The following is a 16884-nucleotide window of genomic DNA, read 5'->3' on the forward strand; positions in this document are numbered from 1 at the left end:
AGCCTTCTATTATCTGCATATCTGACAGACCCCCCTAAGCCTTTATATTCAAGTTTTTGCTAAAAATATTAATTAGCTAAGCACAGATAGCAATAACATTTGATCAAAGGCTTCATTCCAAGGAAACACTGAGGCAAATATTACTCTATAGGTCCAGCCATTCAACTAGTACTGAATTAATTTTTCTGTACTGTCATCTAGCACACATACTTCCATTTTGTTTCTAAGAAAAGCATGGTTTGCAAAAAACAAAACAAAAAAATCTCTACATAAATCCTGTCTATGAGATATGTCTGATCTTACAGCCTAATAATCCTGTCAATAAAAGAAATTAATTTTATCTGACATAACCTTCTTCTGATGAAACCATGCTGGCTTTTTGTGGTCACTTCCTTTCATGTTTATTCATTAATCATGGATAGTGGCATAGCGGATACATCTCTAATCTTAGAAAGAATCCAAGAAGACCTGAGATTCAAATCATGCCTCTAACACATTTATTAGCTGTGTGACTCTAAACTGTTCACTCAACCACTCTGAGACTCAATTTCTTCATCTATAAAATAGGAATAATTGGGACAATGAAATAGCTCAGTGAATAAATAACCAGGCCTAGAGATGAGAGGTCCTGGGTTCAAATGTGAACTCAGACTTTCCAGCTGTATGATTCTGAGTAAATCACTTAACCCCCATTGCCTAGTCTTTACCACTCTTCTACCTTAGGAGCAGTACTTAGTGTTAGTACATAAGAGTTGTTTTGGTTTTTTTTAAATAGCAATAATTGTACCACCTTTTAGTACTGCTAGATCAAATGAAATAATATATGCAAAATGTTTTAGAAGCCTTATAATGATATTTAACTATGAGCTATTATCATATCTTTAGCATATTTGAGAATTTTCAATAAATAAAATCACGCTTACTAGACTATAGTTTATAGGTTCTATTATCTTCCCTTTTTGAAATCCAAGACATTTGCCTTTTTCCAGTCTTATTGTAACTCTCTCATTTTCCCTAATATTTTGAAGATTACCAATAGTGGCCTAGGAATCATATCTAAAATACTTTTAGCACCTAGGGGGGTATAATTTTTTTAAAATAATTTTTATTTTACTTTTTACTTTTTATTTTATTTGTTATTATTTATTATTAAAATATTCATTGTAGTATATTGTTTATTTATGATGTATTATATATAATTGTTATATAAAATAATTTTTAGAATAAGTTTTCTGTTTCTTCCATCATCATAGTATCCCATATATCCTTCCCCATCCCCAAGAATTATGCAAATAATTGCATATGACAGTGGAGTGTTTAGCATTTGGGGGTGTTGGGTTTTTTTTTCAGAAGGGGGTAGAAATCAATACAACAGACTAATATATTAAGAAGTCCAAAAACAAATGCAATGAGTAACACATCCACAAAAGGATAGGTTGGTTATCTTTCTATATCTCTTTATACAAGTCCTACTTTATCTTTAGAATCTTATTATATATACTTTCGTTTCTTGGTATGTCGTTGTTGTTTCCATTTACATTATCCTGGCCCTCTATATATTATTTATATTTATTTTTATTTGTATATATTATATATATTTATATATTACTCTTGGCTCTGCTTACTTTACTCTACATTGGTTCCCATTGATCTTTCCATGCTTCTCTGTATCATTTCTTATTGCACAGTAGTATCTCATTATATTCACGTATCATAATTTGTTTAGCTATTCCCCCAATCAATGAATACCTACTTTGTTTCCAATTCTTAGTTATCACAAAAGTGCTTCTATGAATATTTTGGAATATATGAAGGTTGTTGTTTTTTTAATCAATGGCTTACTTAGGTTATAAGTCTAATAATAGTCCCTAGTTGAAAGGGTATGGAAATTTGTTACTTTATTTGCATAATTCCAAATTGTTTTCCAAAATGGTTGTACCATTTCACAGTTCCATCATCAATATATTAGATGGACTATTTCCCTACAACCTGTCCAATACTAACTGCTGCCATTTTTATTTTTGCCAATTTGCAAAGTGTGAAGTGAAACCTCAAAGATTTTTGATTTGTATTTTTCTCATTAGTGATTTGAAGTATTTTTTCATATCCTTTGACCATTCTCTACTGGGGAATGGCTATTAGTTTTATATATATTTATTAATTATTTATGTATCTTGGACAACAAACCTTTATCAGAGAAATCTGATACAATGATTTTTTTCCCATTCTAGTACTTCATGTCTTCTCCTAAATGCATTAATATTGTCTATCCAGATGCTTTTCAGTTGAAAGTAATCAAAATATCTATATTATCTTTTGTAATTGTCCCTATGTCTTGTTTGATTAAGAATACATCTCTTGTGGGCATCTAGGTGGCTCAGTGGATTGAGAATCAGGCCTGGAGACAGAAGTTCCTGAGTTCAAATGTGAAGTCAGGCACTTCTTAGATGTGTGATCCTGGACAAGTCACTTAATTCTCATTGCCTAGTTTTTGCCACTTTTCTGCCTTAGAACCAATGTATAGTATTAATTCTAAAACAGAGGTTGTGTTTTAAAAATATATATCTCTTACCCAAAACTCTGAGATCTAGTTTCTTATGATATTTTAATAGTATAATCTTGAGAATTAAAGTCATGTTTCCATTTCAAATGTATTGTGTGGAGTGTAGTATAAGGTATTCGTCTAAGCCTAATTTCTGCCAGAATGTTTTCTAGTTTTCCCAATAATTTATCCTAAGTTTTAAAAAAGAGAATTTGTCTTTAGGCAACATGTTTTCTACTCTATCAAATGTTGGATTATTGAGTTCTATTGTTTCTGAATCTCTCTTGGCTAGTTCTACTGATTTCTCTCTCTGTTTTTTAATCAATTCCAGAGGGGTTTGATAACTGCTGCTATATAACATAGTTTAAGATCTAGAAGTGCTAGTGTTTCCTCATTCTTACTTCTTTTTCATCATTTCCCTTGGTATTCTAGATCTTTTGTTTTTCCAAATAAATTTTGTTATTATTTTATCAAGCTCTATAAAGTATCCTGTTGGTAATTTGTTTAGCATAGTACTTAGAGTGTGAATGTTGGTAGTATGGTTATTTCTACTATATTGGCCTACCCTAGCCATGAGTACTGAAAATTCCTCAAGTTATTTAGGTTAAGCTTTTTAAAAAATTCTTAAATGAGTTCCGTGTAATTGAATCTGCAAATCTTCTATGTTTATATTGCTTCTTTGGGGGGGTATTATGTTAAATACTGCTGATTATTTAGTATTTATTTTGTAGCCACTGGTATATAATTTATGCAGGCCTGAACTCATTCAAATGCATTTTGATGTCTCTTGCTATCTTCTTATTTTTCTTTTCAATCCCTAATTAATCATTTTTGTTACTTCCTTTCCTATCCAGCGGTTACTCTCCTTGGCAGAGAAAATAGAAGCAAAATAAGAGTTTAATAGTTCTGCCTACATTGCCTACATCATCAATTATCATCATGCCATATATGTTGAGCAATAATACTATCCCTCCTTTGTTTCTCCTTTTTCCCTAATATATGTAAAACCAAAACAAAATTTTCTTATCTTTAGTACTCCTCACCAAATCAATACATTCTGTTTATTAGCATTAACACTATTCTTACAGGAGCAAGTCATGCATCTATAATTTCTATTTCCTGCTTTTCCATTTTCAGTACATGCTCTTTTAAAATCTAATTTGGTTAGGCCTAGAGACGAGAGGTCCTAGGTTCAAATCCGGCCTCAGACATTTCCCAGCTGTGTGACCCGGGCAAGTCACTTGAGCCCCATTGCCTACCCTTACCACTCTTCCACCTATAAGTCAATACACAGAAGTTAAGGGTTTAAAATAAAAAAAAAAAAATCTAATTTGGTTAGTAGTTCTCTATATATCCACATTGGTCTTTTCAGACAACTCTCAGTTTATCTTTTTACTAGAACTATTTCTTTTGAATTCTTTTGAATTTCATTTTTGATGTTTTCCTTATTTCCTAGGGTAGCGAGGTGGTACAGTTGATGGAGCACTGAGCCTGAAGTCAAATTTTGCCTTCTTTCTTTTTTTTTTTCCTATTATTTATTTATTTAGAATATTTTTCCATGGTTACATGATTCATGATTCCCCCTCACCCCTTCTCTCTCCCTTCCTGGAGCTGAGAAGCAGTTCCACTGGGTTATACATGTATCCTTGGTCAAAACCTATTTCCATGTTATTCATATTTGCAGTAATGTGATCTTTTAATGACAAAACTCTAATCACATTCCCATTGAACCACATGATTGATCATATGTTTTTCTTCTGTATTTCTGCTCCCACAGTTCTTTCTCTGAATGTGGATAGCGTTCTTTTTCATAAATTCCTCTGGATTGTCCTGGATCATTACATTGCTGCTAGTAGAAACATCTATTACATTCGATTGTGCCATAATATATCAGTCTCTGTGTAAAAGGTTCTCCTGGTTCTGCTCCTTCTGTTCTGCATCAATTTCTAGAGGTCTTTGCAGTTCACATGGAATTCCTCCAGTTCATTATTCCTTTCAGCACAATAGTATTCCATCACCATCAGATACCACAATTTGTTCAGCCATTCCCCAATCGGTGGACACCCCTTCATTTTCCAATTTTTTGGCACCACAAAGAGCGAGGCTATAAATATTTTTGTACAAGTCTTTTTCCTTATTATCTCTTTGGGGTATAAATCCAGCAGGGGCTGGATCAAAGGGCAGGAAGTCTTTTAAAGCCCTTTGTGCATAATTCCAAATTGCCCTCCAGAATAGTTGGTCTAATTCACAACTCCACCAGCAGTGTATTAATGTCCCAATTTTGCCACATTTGCTTTCATTCTTTAGGAACTCTAGTTTCACCCTCCAGCTACCCACATATTGTGCATTTGTGTACGAATATTTGAAGAATTAGATTTTCTTGCTGCCTCCTTTCCTAGATTTTTGTCTTCTGTGAATTTCCAGAAACAACTCTTATCCTTCTTTCTACTTTGTAGCAACTCTTTATGGTATTTAATTACTAGTCTTCCATTTACAGTTCTCTTCCTTTTGATTAATTTGTAAGATTCTAGGCAAACACATTTCAAGTCCTTGATAAGTACACTCAATGCTTTGAAAAACAGGGTTCATTATTCTCTTTAGCTCATCATTCTTAGAAGATAAGTAGTGGTCCAGAAGTTCAAAATCTCATTATTTTGAGCCAAATTTTCACTTCTCAAATCTGCATTTCCTTTATGAAGCACTCCCTGAACCTTTCATCAGAAAAAGTTACAAAATCACACATTTCCCTTTGCCAATTTCTTGTTCAAACTTCAAACTCCTTAACTGAGCTTTCTAAATCTTTTTTTTAAGGAAATTTCTCTTTTTCCCTTTTTCTTTTGAGCCCTTTTCTATTTTGCTACATGTATCTTCTATACTGCTTTTTGTGTTTTATGGATTGATATTTACTGAATGGAAAGAGGTACCTTAAAGTTTTGTGAGGCAGGGACTTTGGTAGGTAGACAGAGTTTCAGATTTTTTACATTTGGTAGTAGGAACTTCTCACTAGAAGAACTCCTAGTCATTGATGATAGAAGTTCCTAAAATAAGAACCACTCTTGAATAATAGCAATTTTAGAGATCAAATATGCTGGGAGGAATAACCAGATGATCAGTCAGAAAAGGCTCCCAAGCAGATAAACATTAGTGTCTTTGAGCAAGAATTGTAAAAATTGCTCTGTCTTTCTGGCGTCAAGTGAAGGATCTAAAAGTATTTGACTACAAATATTTTTAGCAGAGATCTGGACAAAAAGGAGGAATAACTTCACTTGAGTTGCTTTGTCTGTATGTCTATGTTGGTCTCTTGTCTATTTCTTGTCAACTATATATGAGCACTGGAAGTGATTTGATTTTAAAAGAAGTTTTTGAAAAAGTCTATGATGTTTTTCAGTAAGGTAGCTAACCAACTAAAGAATTGTACATAGCCAAAAAATGGAGTCTCTAGTGATTGCACTTAAGAATTTTGTACCCAGTCACCAGTAATTTTTTTAAGGATTAGCTTTACTTAGAGAAAAAAAATCAGTTAGGGACTTAAAATTTATCATTTAAATCTGGTAATATAGACTATATATCAGACAAAGAAAAACAGCTTTTGAAATTTAAAAGATAAACCTTATCAGGCCTGATTTAGAACCATTATAAATATATTAACTTACAGATAAGTTTTTAAAAATATTGTGTGTATCTCATAAGAGTAGGAGGAACATAATAGAAAAACCTAGGTTATTGAGCTAACCTTATAGTGGCATTAAATCATGGGAGAAGAAAAAGCTGTTTCAGCCAAAACCATAAAGCTTTTACTGCAGGAAAGTAAACAAATGGAGCCACATCCAACCACTTCAATAAGCCAAATGATAGAATCCACACTGGCAAAAAAGTCAGACTGTAAGTCTAAGGCAAAGAAGCATACTTCTCTAAATTGTCTCTGTTGCAGAATGGAAAGAAATAAGTCTCTGATTTGTCACTATTATGATTAAAAACAAAAGACATTAAATCCAGAAAAATGTCTAAAAAAGGGAGAATCAAAAAAAAGTATAATGCCTGTTTTAATTTTATTTTTAAAAATATTTTTCCATGTTTACATGACTCATTTTCTTTCCCTCCCACCTCCCAGAGCCAATAAGCAATTTCACTGGGTTGTACAAATGTTATCACTTGATACCTATTTCCATATTATATAATGCCTTTTTAAACCAAGGCAAAGTTGTTGGCTCTGGGGACCCAGAGAAGACAATGGTCATAGAAGAATATGAAAATGATAGACACAATGCCAGTGATCAGGGCAGTGACAAGAAAAGAGAAAGAAAATTAAAAAGCTTCTCATAGCCAATGTTGTCATCCAGAGACCTGCTTGTGACAAAACCTTCTGTAGGTGTCCTGTTTGTGCTTGTGCTTTTGATCCGTATTTTACTTTTTCTCCCTTGTTAAAAATAAAGGGAATGTTCTAATGCAGTGTTTTCATTATTTGTATTTGTGTGTATTGACTCATATTGGCAGACACTTTCAATTTTTACCTTACCTCTGTCTTGTGCCCTCAGTCTCATCAGCCTGGGGAGGTGGAGGGAAGATTGTAAATAGGAAAGCTTTTTATTATTGTTAAATCTATGTGTGTTGTGTGTCCTTTTTTTCTCTCTCTCCTTAATCTCAATGAATGGCCACATTGAGATGGGACTAGAGATAAGAGACAGATATTAAAATAATCTGAAATTAAGTATATGACAAAAAGAAATATTTTAATTTCTCCATTGGATTTCTAAATTATGCCTGTTTTAAAATAACAAGTATATATGGCAGTGGTTCCCAAACTTATTTGGCCTACCACCCCTTTTCTGGAAAAAATATCACCTAGCCCCGTGGAAATTAATTTTTAAAAAATTTTAATAGCAATTAATAGGAAAGATAAATGCACCTGTGGCCATCACCACTTCCCTGGATTGCTGTAGCACCCACCAGGGGGCAGTAGCACACACTTTGGGAATCACTGGTATATGTTAAAGTTTTGAAATAGACCCCATTTGAATAAACTGTTTCCCAATTTCCTTTGTCTTTACATGTCAGTAGGGGAGTGTACTCTCTGGAACTGCTCCTCATTAAAGACCACCTTCTAAGCATTTAGACTGTATTGCCCCATTCTTTGGACTGAGCCGAAGTGTGCTGAAAGAGGAAGTTGTAAAGGATAATTTAATTATGCAACTTTAATTTATAGTCATTGTTTAATATCTCCTCAGAGCCTTATATCTTCTTCATGTAATCACATTAGAGGATCAGTGCTATTTCAGTGCAAGTTGTAAGGAATAATGCCAATTATTAATTGACTGAATAATTGTATATGAGAACCAATAATCATATTGTTAGTAAAAATAACAAAGAAAATCCCTTGCAGGGCCTTGCAAAAACATCTTTGCCAAAGGGAGTTGTGTGCATGCCTCCAGCATCCTGGAATATGTCTAAACATTCCTGAGGCCTATAGATTTATGACATTTCAGTTGGCTACAGAGTGGCTTTAGCTGTTGCCATATATAGAACAGAGGTTATATAGTAAGCCACGATTAAAAAAAAAACAAAACACTTTACTTTCTTGAAGAAGAAAACCTTCAAGAAGATGAAATTCTGGTTCTCCTCTACCTGAGAAGAAACATTCAGCTGACTCCTCATCCCTTTTCTGAAGTAGAAGGTTGTAATCTGATGTGTAATCTGACTTTTTTGAGTAGGTTATAAATACTTAGGCAGGTTGGATTTTTCAAGGTCTTGAACCATACTACATATGTCTTTGACTACGACATTATGATTTAGTAGTGATCTAACAATAAACATTAGTTTGGATTCAGAAAATTTCTTCCAGAATGTTTTTTCAGTTTTTACACTGAAATCTTCTTGCCATTTTAAGAAACCTTCCATTCTCCCCAATAAGATGAACAGAGGAATGGCATTCTTTGGTTTCCTTTGTTTTTTCTCCAAAGTGGGCAGACTAGCCTGAGTTGTGATTATAGAGAATAGCTGATGCTGGTAAATGTTTAACAACTAGCTCTCCGACAAGCATGACACACATAACATAAAATGGTACATAATGTGATCAGTGTTGAATAACTGCACTAATGAAATCTATTCTCCTTCAAAGTGTAAAAAAAGAATCACTTTGGCTAACCCTAAACTTATCTGATCATCTGCCACCTTATCAATAAAAGAGTCATAATTTAATTAGTGTAGCTATCCTGCCCAGCTATGCCTATTCTAAAATTATTATTGTGGAAAAAGTAGTTATATAGTGGTTGTTTAAATCGAATTATTCTTATGATTACTGCAACTATTTAGGTTTTGAGTTCAACTAAATGGACATTTAGAATTTTTCAAAATTTCCAAATAAAAAGATAATATTTGAATTTTGAATTTGAATAAAATTTGAATTTGAACTAATTTTTACTCAGTCATGAAGAAACTTTGAAAATTTTATTTTAATAACCCACTGGGGTTGACAATGAATGTCATAATAAACTGAGTTCTAATGAAAAAACATTGGCATTTCTTGAATGAAGATTAAAACCTCTTTTAGTGCATCAAGTAGAAATCCTATCCAAGGGTTAAGACTCTATGTACTTTTCATATGTTAACATACTATGTACACTTAACATTCTATATAGATGTGCACATAGCAATGTTTGATATATACACATATATACATAGGTTATATAAATACACATACAGTGTTAAGTTTTGATCCATGTGGGAGATTTATATTAGGGAGCCTGGGAAGGAAATACAATATATATTATAGTTGCTCCTTAGAGAAGGTTCCTCTTCTATATATACACAAAAGAGGTTTTAAAATCATTCAAGAAAGTGTGTGTATTTATACACACACATACTTTATAGGTATATTAAATATGTACATTTATATATACATGTATATATACATATGTATATTTACTTATTTATTTATTTAAAACTACAATTCTAAGAAAGAGGTTATTACAGTTTCCTCAAGTTTGAGGTTTCATGATCTACAAAGAGGAAGTGAAATAAATGAAGAATTGGTACTTGTTCTTCACATCCTTCATTTCAAAATTCCTGGAATAAAGTAGGCATTTCAATGTTGACTGCCTCCCAATGCCTTCCTTTATAGTGGACAGGAACTGGACTCTCCAATAACTTCACTTTACATCTGCTTCCATGTCTGGCTTCAACTCCAGGGAACCAGATGTCTCTAAGCTGAGTACTTGGTATTCTGTTACCTTTCCTTTCCTACCTCCCCTTTTGTGTTGTCTCTTTCTTTAGATTGTAATCTTATTGAGTGCCAGAACTTTCTTTTTTTTTAATTTTATTCACCCCCAGCCTATTTACTTACCAAGATCATCAATAGCCATATATGACCCAGAGCAAGTCACATAAACTCTCTGAGTTTGTTTCTTCATCTTAATTGTTATAAGGAGTAAATCAGAAAATAAAGTGCTATATAAATAAAGTGCTATTATGAAAAAATACCTTTTCAACTGTCAGGTACTACATAAATTTAAGGTGCAAGGTGGAAAGGAAGAAGCAAGGAAAGTTGGCCTGGACCTATAATCTCATTGGTGTAGAGTTCCAAGGAAAGATCTCTCTACAAAAGTAGACTGGCACAGGGCAGCAAGGTAACACAGTGGACAGGGCACTGTGCCTTTAATCAGGAGGACTTGGATTCAAATCTGATTTCAAACACTTCCTACCTATATGACCCTGGGCAAATCACTTAGCCCTGATTTCCTAGCCTTTGCAGCTCTTTTTCTCTTAGAATTGATATTAGGACAGAAGATAAGAATTTTAGAGAAAAGCAGACTTGGCAGTGGCTCTACAATTTAGAGTTTTATATAGTTACCTGAAACACCAAAAGGTTAAATGATTTGCCCCAAGTAACACAGTCAATAGATGTCAGAAGCAGAACTTGAACCCAAATCTTACTAACTTCTGATTTTTACAACAATTTGTAGCCTCTCTGATTGTGTATCATAGTCTAAAATGAAACAAAAAGTTTAGAAATAGTATAAGGGCCTCTTGGAATGTTGTTTACTTTTTTAAAAAAAATCAACATTAAGATTTACACAGTCTCTTTCAATACTATATTTGGTCAAACTGTTCAATCTTGTTCTCTCTTGTCTGGTGGAATTCTTCTGCTCCTCTTAACACCTTACTAATATAAAAGGAATTGCAGGAAAATGTCACCAATTCACCAAAGTTCCAAACTTGCCTCATTTGCTTCTGATTCACTTTACTGGCGTGTTTTTCTCCACAACTATGAAAGGATAAATACGCATTGCTTCCTCTTGATATTTTTCTGCTAACAAATTAAAGTGTTTCATCTCAGCTACGTTATGACTTGTTACCAACAATAGGATATCCACCGGATAGCTCGGTGGCCTTTATCAAAGGTTAATGAGCACCAGTGAAGGCCCCAGAGATCTGTGGCATCAGCAGTGTGGTCTCTACCACAACTCCTGGCACTCCTCCATTGCCCACTTCCTACAGAACCTGGTGCTGACTGTAAAGGACCAAAGAAGGAAATTTTGTTCACCTTGAACTTTAAGCAATGCATGCGAGCTATTATTATTATTATTTACTGCCTTGCTGGTCATTATGGTTCAGGTAGAATGTTTTAAAATGTTTATTTAAAGAGAAAGGTGTTCTCTAATGTATTAATCAGTTGTACTGAGACTTTTTTCCCTCTCTAAAAAAATCATTGTTTATCATATAAGACTGCTCTTTAGAAGGAAAAAGAGGAAGAATACCTGGGACAACTATGGCAATTCAGAAAAAAAGAAAATATTAACTTAAAAAACATTTTTAAAAATTTGAATAAAGAGATAGGTGACGAGGGAATTCACTTAACTGTTTAATACATGCCTGTTTTCTTTTTTCCTTGATGAATTGAATACAACTGGGCCAAACTCATCTATAGGCACTGAAATAACTAGAAATCATAATTGTGTTCAGCTTTTGTTATCTATAATTGTTTGCATCTTTTATGTATGCCTTTTAACTAAGTTACTATGGAAACAGAAATGCAGAAGAAAAACACATAATCGATCACGTAGTTTGATAGGGATATGATTAGGGTTTTGATGGTAAAAGATCACTCAACCGCAAATGTGAATGATGTGGAAATAGGTTTTGAACAATGATACATGCATAATCCAGTGGAACCACTTGTCAGCTTTGGGAGGGGGGAGGAAAGAGTGGGGAGGAGGAGGGGATCATGTAACCATGGAAAAATATTCTAAATTAAAAAAAAATTTTTAAACTAAGTGACTTGATAAGTTCCCTGTGAATGCATCAGTCTCATTAGATAACTTTCCTTCTTCCTTCTCCTTTAAAAGATCAGGGACAAAAGAAAAGATATACACTGTTAGAAAAGGGAATTTTTTTTTAATTTTCAAAAGAGGGAAGCAGATGGAGTCTACAAATTAAAGGCCTTTGAATTTGACTTCAATTCTTAGAAAAATTCTAAAATATATATGAAGGGGATGATTATGAGCATCTAGTAAAAGATATCATAACAGTAAAGGAACCCAAATGATTTCATCAAGAACAGGTCACACCAATCTAGCTTCATCTCCTTTTTGGAAAGGATTACTCTGCTGGTAGATCAGAAGAATGCAGTAACTACAGTTTGTCTAGAACTTAGCTAAACATTTTTGATACAGTTTCATATTATTCTTGTCAAAAATATGGGAAGAGGGGACAGCTGGGTAGCTCAGTGGATTGAGAGCCAGGCCTAGAGATAGAAGGTTTGGGTTCAAATTTGGCCTCAGACACTGCCTAGCTGTATGACCCTGGGCAAGTCACTTAACCCCCATTTCCTAGCCTTTATCACTCTTCTGCCTTGGAACCAATAAACAGTATTGATTCTAAGGCAGAAGGTAAAGATATATATATAAAGATATGGGATAGATGATATATATGGAAAGATGTGGGATACATGATAGTAGGGTCACCAACATTCAAAACTTGTGAAATAGAAGATGGCAGAGTAGAGATAGCAACCCAGCCAAATTCTCCAAACATTCCCCTCCAAACAACTTTAAAATAATGTCAAGTCAAGTTCCAGAGCAACATAAACAAAAGGTTTTAGCCCAGCACAATTGAGGAGATCAGAAGGAAACATCTGTGACACTGGGATAGGGGCTAGCCCAGAGAGGCAGCGGTACCAGCTGTGGGCCTAGAAGGCAAATGCCCTAGTAGCAAAATCTTTGGCAGCGGTGGCAGCAGCAGCAGCAGCAGCAGAAGCTTCAAAAGTGAAAACAGCTGTGAGGAAAGCCTCAATTTAAAATGCAAATTGGATACAAATCCAGTAAGAATTCCTAGAATTGTTCAAGAAAGAGTTAAGTGGTAGAGGAAAAATTGGGGAGGAAAATAAGAATGATATAAGGAAAATGGTTTGAGAATTAATAGCTTGGTCAAAGATCCAAGACAATTCTGAAGGATTCATGATGAAAAATGCTACCTCCAGAGAGGAAAGTGATGAACTCTTGAGTGCAAATTGAAGTATAACTTTTCACTTTATTTTTCTTGCTTTTATTTTTGTGATGTGGCTAATATAGAAATATGTTTTTCATTATTTTACAGGTATAATTGATATCATAGTGCTTGCCTTCTGAATAGGTGGGAAAGGGGATGGAAGGGAGGAGAGAATACAGAATTCAAAAAAAATTTTAAAGAATGTTTTAAATAAATAATAATTTTGAAAACCTTGTTGAATAGTTAGTTTCAATTATTCTAATTAATAATTGTTCACTGTCAACTTGCAGGGAAGCTCTATGGATGCCCAGGGATCTGTGCTTTCCAGTACATTTTAACATTTTTGTCAAACACTTGGATTAAGGCATTAAAGATAAGGTTATCAAATTTGAAGATGACATGAAATTAGGAATGATAGCTAACTCTTGGAGAAAGAGAAGGGGTTTTAAAAAATCTTAAACTAGAACATTAAATTAAACCTAATAAAATGAAATTTAATAGTAATAACAAAGTATAAATTCATACATTTGGCTTCAAAAAATTAATTATCCCAAAATAAGATGGTAGTGTTCCTACTAGTAAACAATTAGAAAAGTCTGGGGATTTAAAGTGTACTGCAAATACCAAATAAAAATGTGTAATATGGAATTTATAAGTGATAAACATACCACCATACTTATATAAAAGTTATATAAAGCATAAAATGTATAAGATATACATATGCTTATATATTTATACATATGTATCTATGTATAAGTATATTGTTTACATATGTATTATGCATCATATACATATATACTTATATTTGTATATATCAAAGTGTGTCAAAAGTGTGATATGACAGACAAGAATACTAATGCAATCTTAAGCTATATTAGAAAAGACAGAGTATCCAGTTAACTATTTCCCTTGTTTGGAATACTCTCCTTTCTCTCCTTAAAACTTCTAGCCTCTTAGAATTTCTTGCTTCCTTTTAAGATTTATCTCATGTATTAGCCACTTTTACTGGCACTGGCACTCGCTGCTACTTCTTCCCTTGCCACATCTATACCCCTTCCCTCCCTTTCCTTTCCTACAATAAAGCCTACAATAAAGCTATACCACTACCTCTCTCTCACTTCATTGTTCAGTAGAATCCGTCAGTTGGACAGTTACATTGATAAGTTAAACCCTCGGATTTATTCTACATCTGTTATCTTGCAAAATAAAACATTAGAAGGGGGTGTCCCTAGAACAGACTAACGCTTCCAGAACTTTAGTACATGAGAATTCTGATGAAGAATAAATGTTTCTATTTCCCTTCTCCCCTTATCTCTGTTTAGCATGGCAGATAATTAAAATAAAGATTTTCTATTTTTTACTTTTTATCTTTTAACAATATTTTTCCCCAATTGCATGTAAAAATAATTTTAACATTAAAAATTTTTGAGTTCCAAATTCTCTCCTTCTCTTCCTTCCTTCATGCTTCCCTGAGACGGTAAGCAATTTGATACAGGTTATACATGTGCAATCATGTAAAACATATTTCCACATTATATTATTAGTTTTGACAGAAATACAGGAAATTCCTCCATAAAAAATGAAAAATAGTACACTTCAATCTGCATTCAGATTCTTTCAGTTCTTCTCTAGAGGTGGATAGCATTTTTCATCATCAGTCCTTTGGAATTGTCTTGGCTCATTGTATTGCTGAGAATAGTTAAGCCATTTACTATCACTCATTGTACAGTATTGTTTCTATGTACAATGTTCTCCTGGTTCTGCTCGCTTCACTTTGCATCAGGTCACATAAGTCTTTCCATGTTTTTCTGAAATCATTCTGCTTGTTCTTTTTTTTATAACACAATAGTATTCTATGACATTCATATACTACACTTTGTTCAGCCCAATTGATGGATATCCTCTCAGTTTCCAATTCTTTGCCAACACAAAAAGAATTGCTATAAATATTTTTGTACAAATAAGTGTTTTACCCCCCCTCTTTTTAAATCTCTTCAGTATACAGACCTAGTAATAGTATTGTTAAGTCAAAGAGTATGCACAATTTTATAGTCCTTTGAGCAGATCCAAATTGCTCTCCAGAATGAAAGAATCAATTTATTACTCCACCAATAATGCTTTAGTACCCCAATTTTCTTACATCCCCTCCAATATTTGTCTTTTTTCCTTTTCTAGCAGATTAGCCAATCTGAGAGGTATGAGGCAGAACTTCAGAGTTGTTTTCATTTGCATTTCTCTAATCAATAATGATTTAGAGAGTTTTTCATATGACTACAGATAGTTTTTATTTCTTCAACTGAAAACTTCCTCTTCATACTCTTTGCCTTTGTATCAATTGGAGAATGATTTGTGTTCTTATAAATTTGATTCAGTTCTCTATTGTATGAGGGTGAATATTGATGGGGGAGGTATATCTAGACTCCCCCCTTGTTAGCTTTCAATGGGCCAGATCAGCTAATCACTCACCCCCACCCCACCCAAGGGAAGACCTATGAGGGAATAAACTCAAAAAGGTTCCCAAATGGCAAAGCTATAATAGGGACGTTGAAGGAAGGTGCTGGGGTTCAGTTGTGATCCTAATGGGTTGGATCCCACCCTCAGAGCCAGCCCTGTTGAGACAAGCCTTCCCCAACTCCCAAGTTCAAGTTAGCTTTTGACTATCAAGATGGAGTCAGGTAATGGTCTTCCCCTCAGCCACAAGATCAGTCACATCTCCCCCTCAGTGTAATTGCTCCAGACTCTAAGTATCAAACTATCAGGGATTTATTAAATGGTAAATTAAAGTCAGGGGGAAAAGGGATAGGGGAATCAAGGAAGGAGGGAAAGGATGAACTTCACTATCAGCTAAGTCTTCTCCCCAAGAGAGCAGCTCTGGACTTCTTCTGTGGCTTGGTCACAGTGGCTAACTCTCTCTTCCCCCTACAGTCTCCTACCAAATATTTCTAAACTAATGTAAGAGGGAAGTAATAGGATCAATGGATTCAAGCAGGAACGGGGGAAGGACACCCCCCTCATTCAAGGCCACTCCCCCCAGGAGTTCAAACTCTCCAACCAAATTAGAGAATTGCTGTTCAGATATCTTCTTTGTTGGAATTTGTGATCTCCCAATAGTCACTAATAAAAGTACAGAGGAACCCAATTCACTCAGGATCCCCCCCCCCCAAATCCAAACCTCCCAACCAAAGAACCAACCCCCCCAGCATCCCAGTCTGGTAAGGATTGAAGTGACAGTTGAGAAAACTCCTCCTCCTCTGTGGCATCTGTTTTTTTGACAGTTAGGACCTTCAGAATTCTCCTCCAAACTCCTCTTGCTGTTGGCCCCTCCTAAACGGAATTCTGAACAGGCAACATTCTGCTGGACTATTTCAGGGTCCCTTCCAACTCCAATTGCCTACTTCCCTTTGCAAATTTCAGTCCACAGTTACACTATATATTTGAGAAATGAAACTTTTGTCAGAGAAACTTGATATAAAATTTTTCCCCAGCTTTCTGCTTTTCTTCTAACCTTGGCTACATTGTTTGTGTAAAATCTTTTAAATTTAATATAATTAAAGTCATGTATTTTTACATCTTGAAATATTCTCTACCTCTTGTGTAGTCATTGATCTGACATATCCATTCTTTTCTAATTTGCTTATGATATCACAGACCATAGTACAACTGTGTATCACATACAAATAATACAATCATGTACTGTTTTGACCTTATCTTGAAGGTATATGCTATGAGATGTTGATCTATACCTAGTTTCTACCAAACTTTTTTCCAGTTTTCCCAGAAGTTTTTGTCAAATAGTGAGTACTTGTCCCCAGAAGCTTAAATATTTGTCTTTATCAAACATTAGATAAATATGGTCACTT

Source organism: Gracilinanus agilis, chromosome 4 (assembly GCF_016433145.1).
Source record: "Gracilinanus agilis isolate LMUSP501 chromosome 4, AgileGrace, whole genome shotgun sequence".
Classification (NCBI taxonomy): Eukaryota; Metazoa; Chordata; class Mammalia; order Didelphimorphia; family Didelphidae; genus Gracilinanus; species Gracilinanus agilis.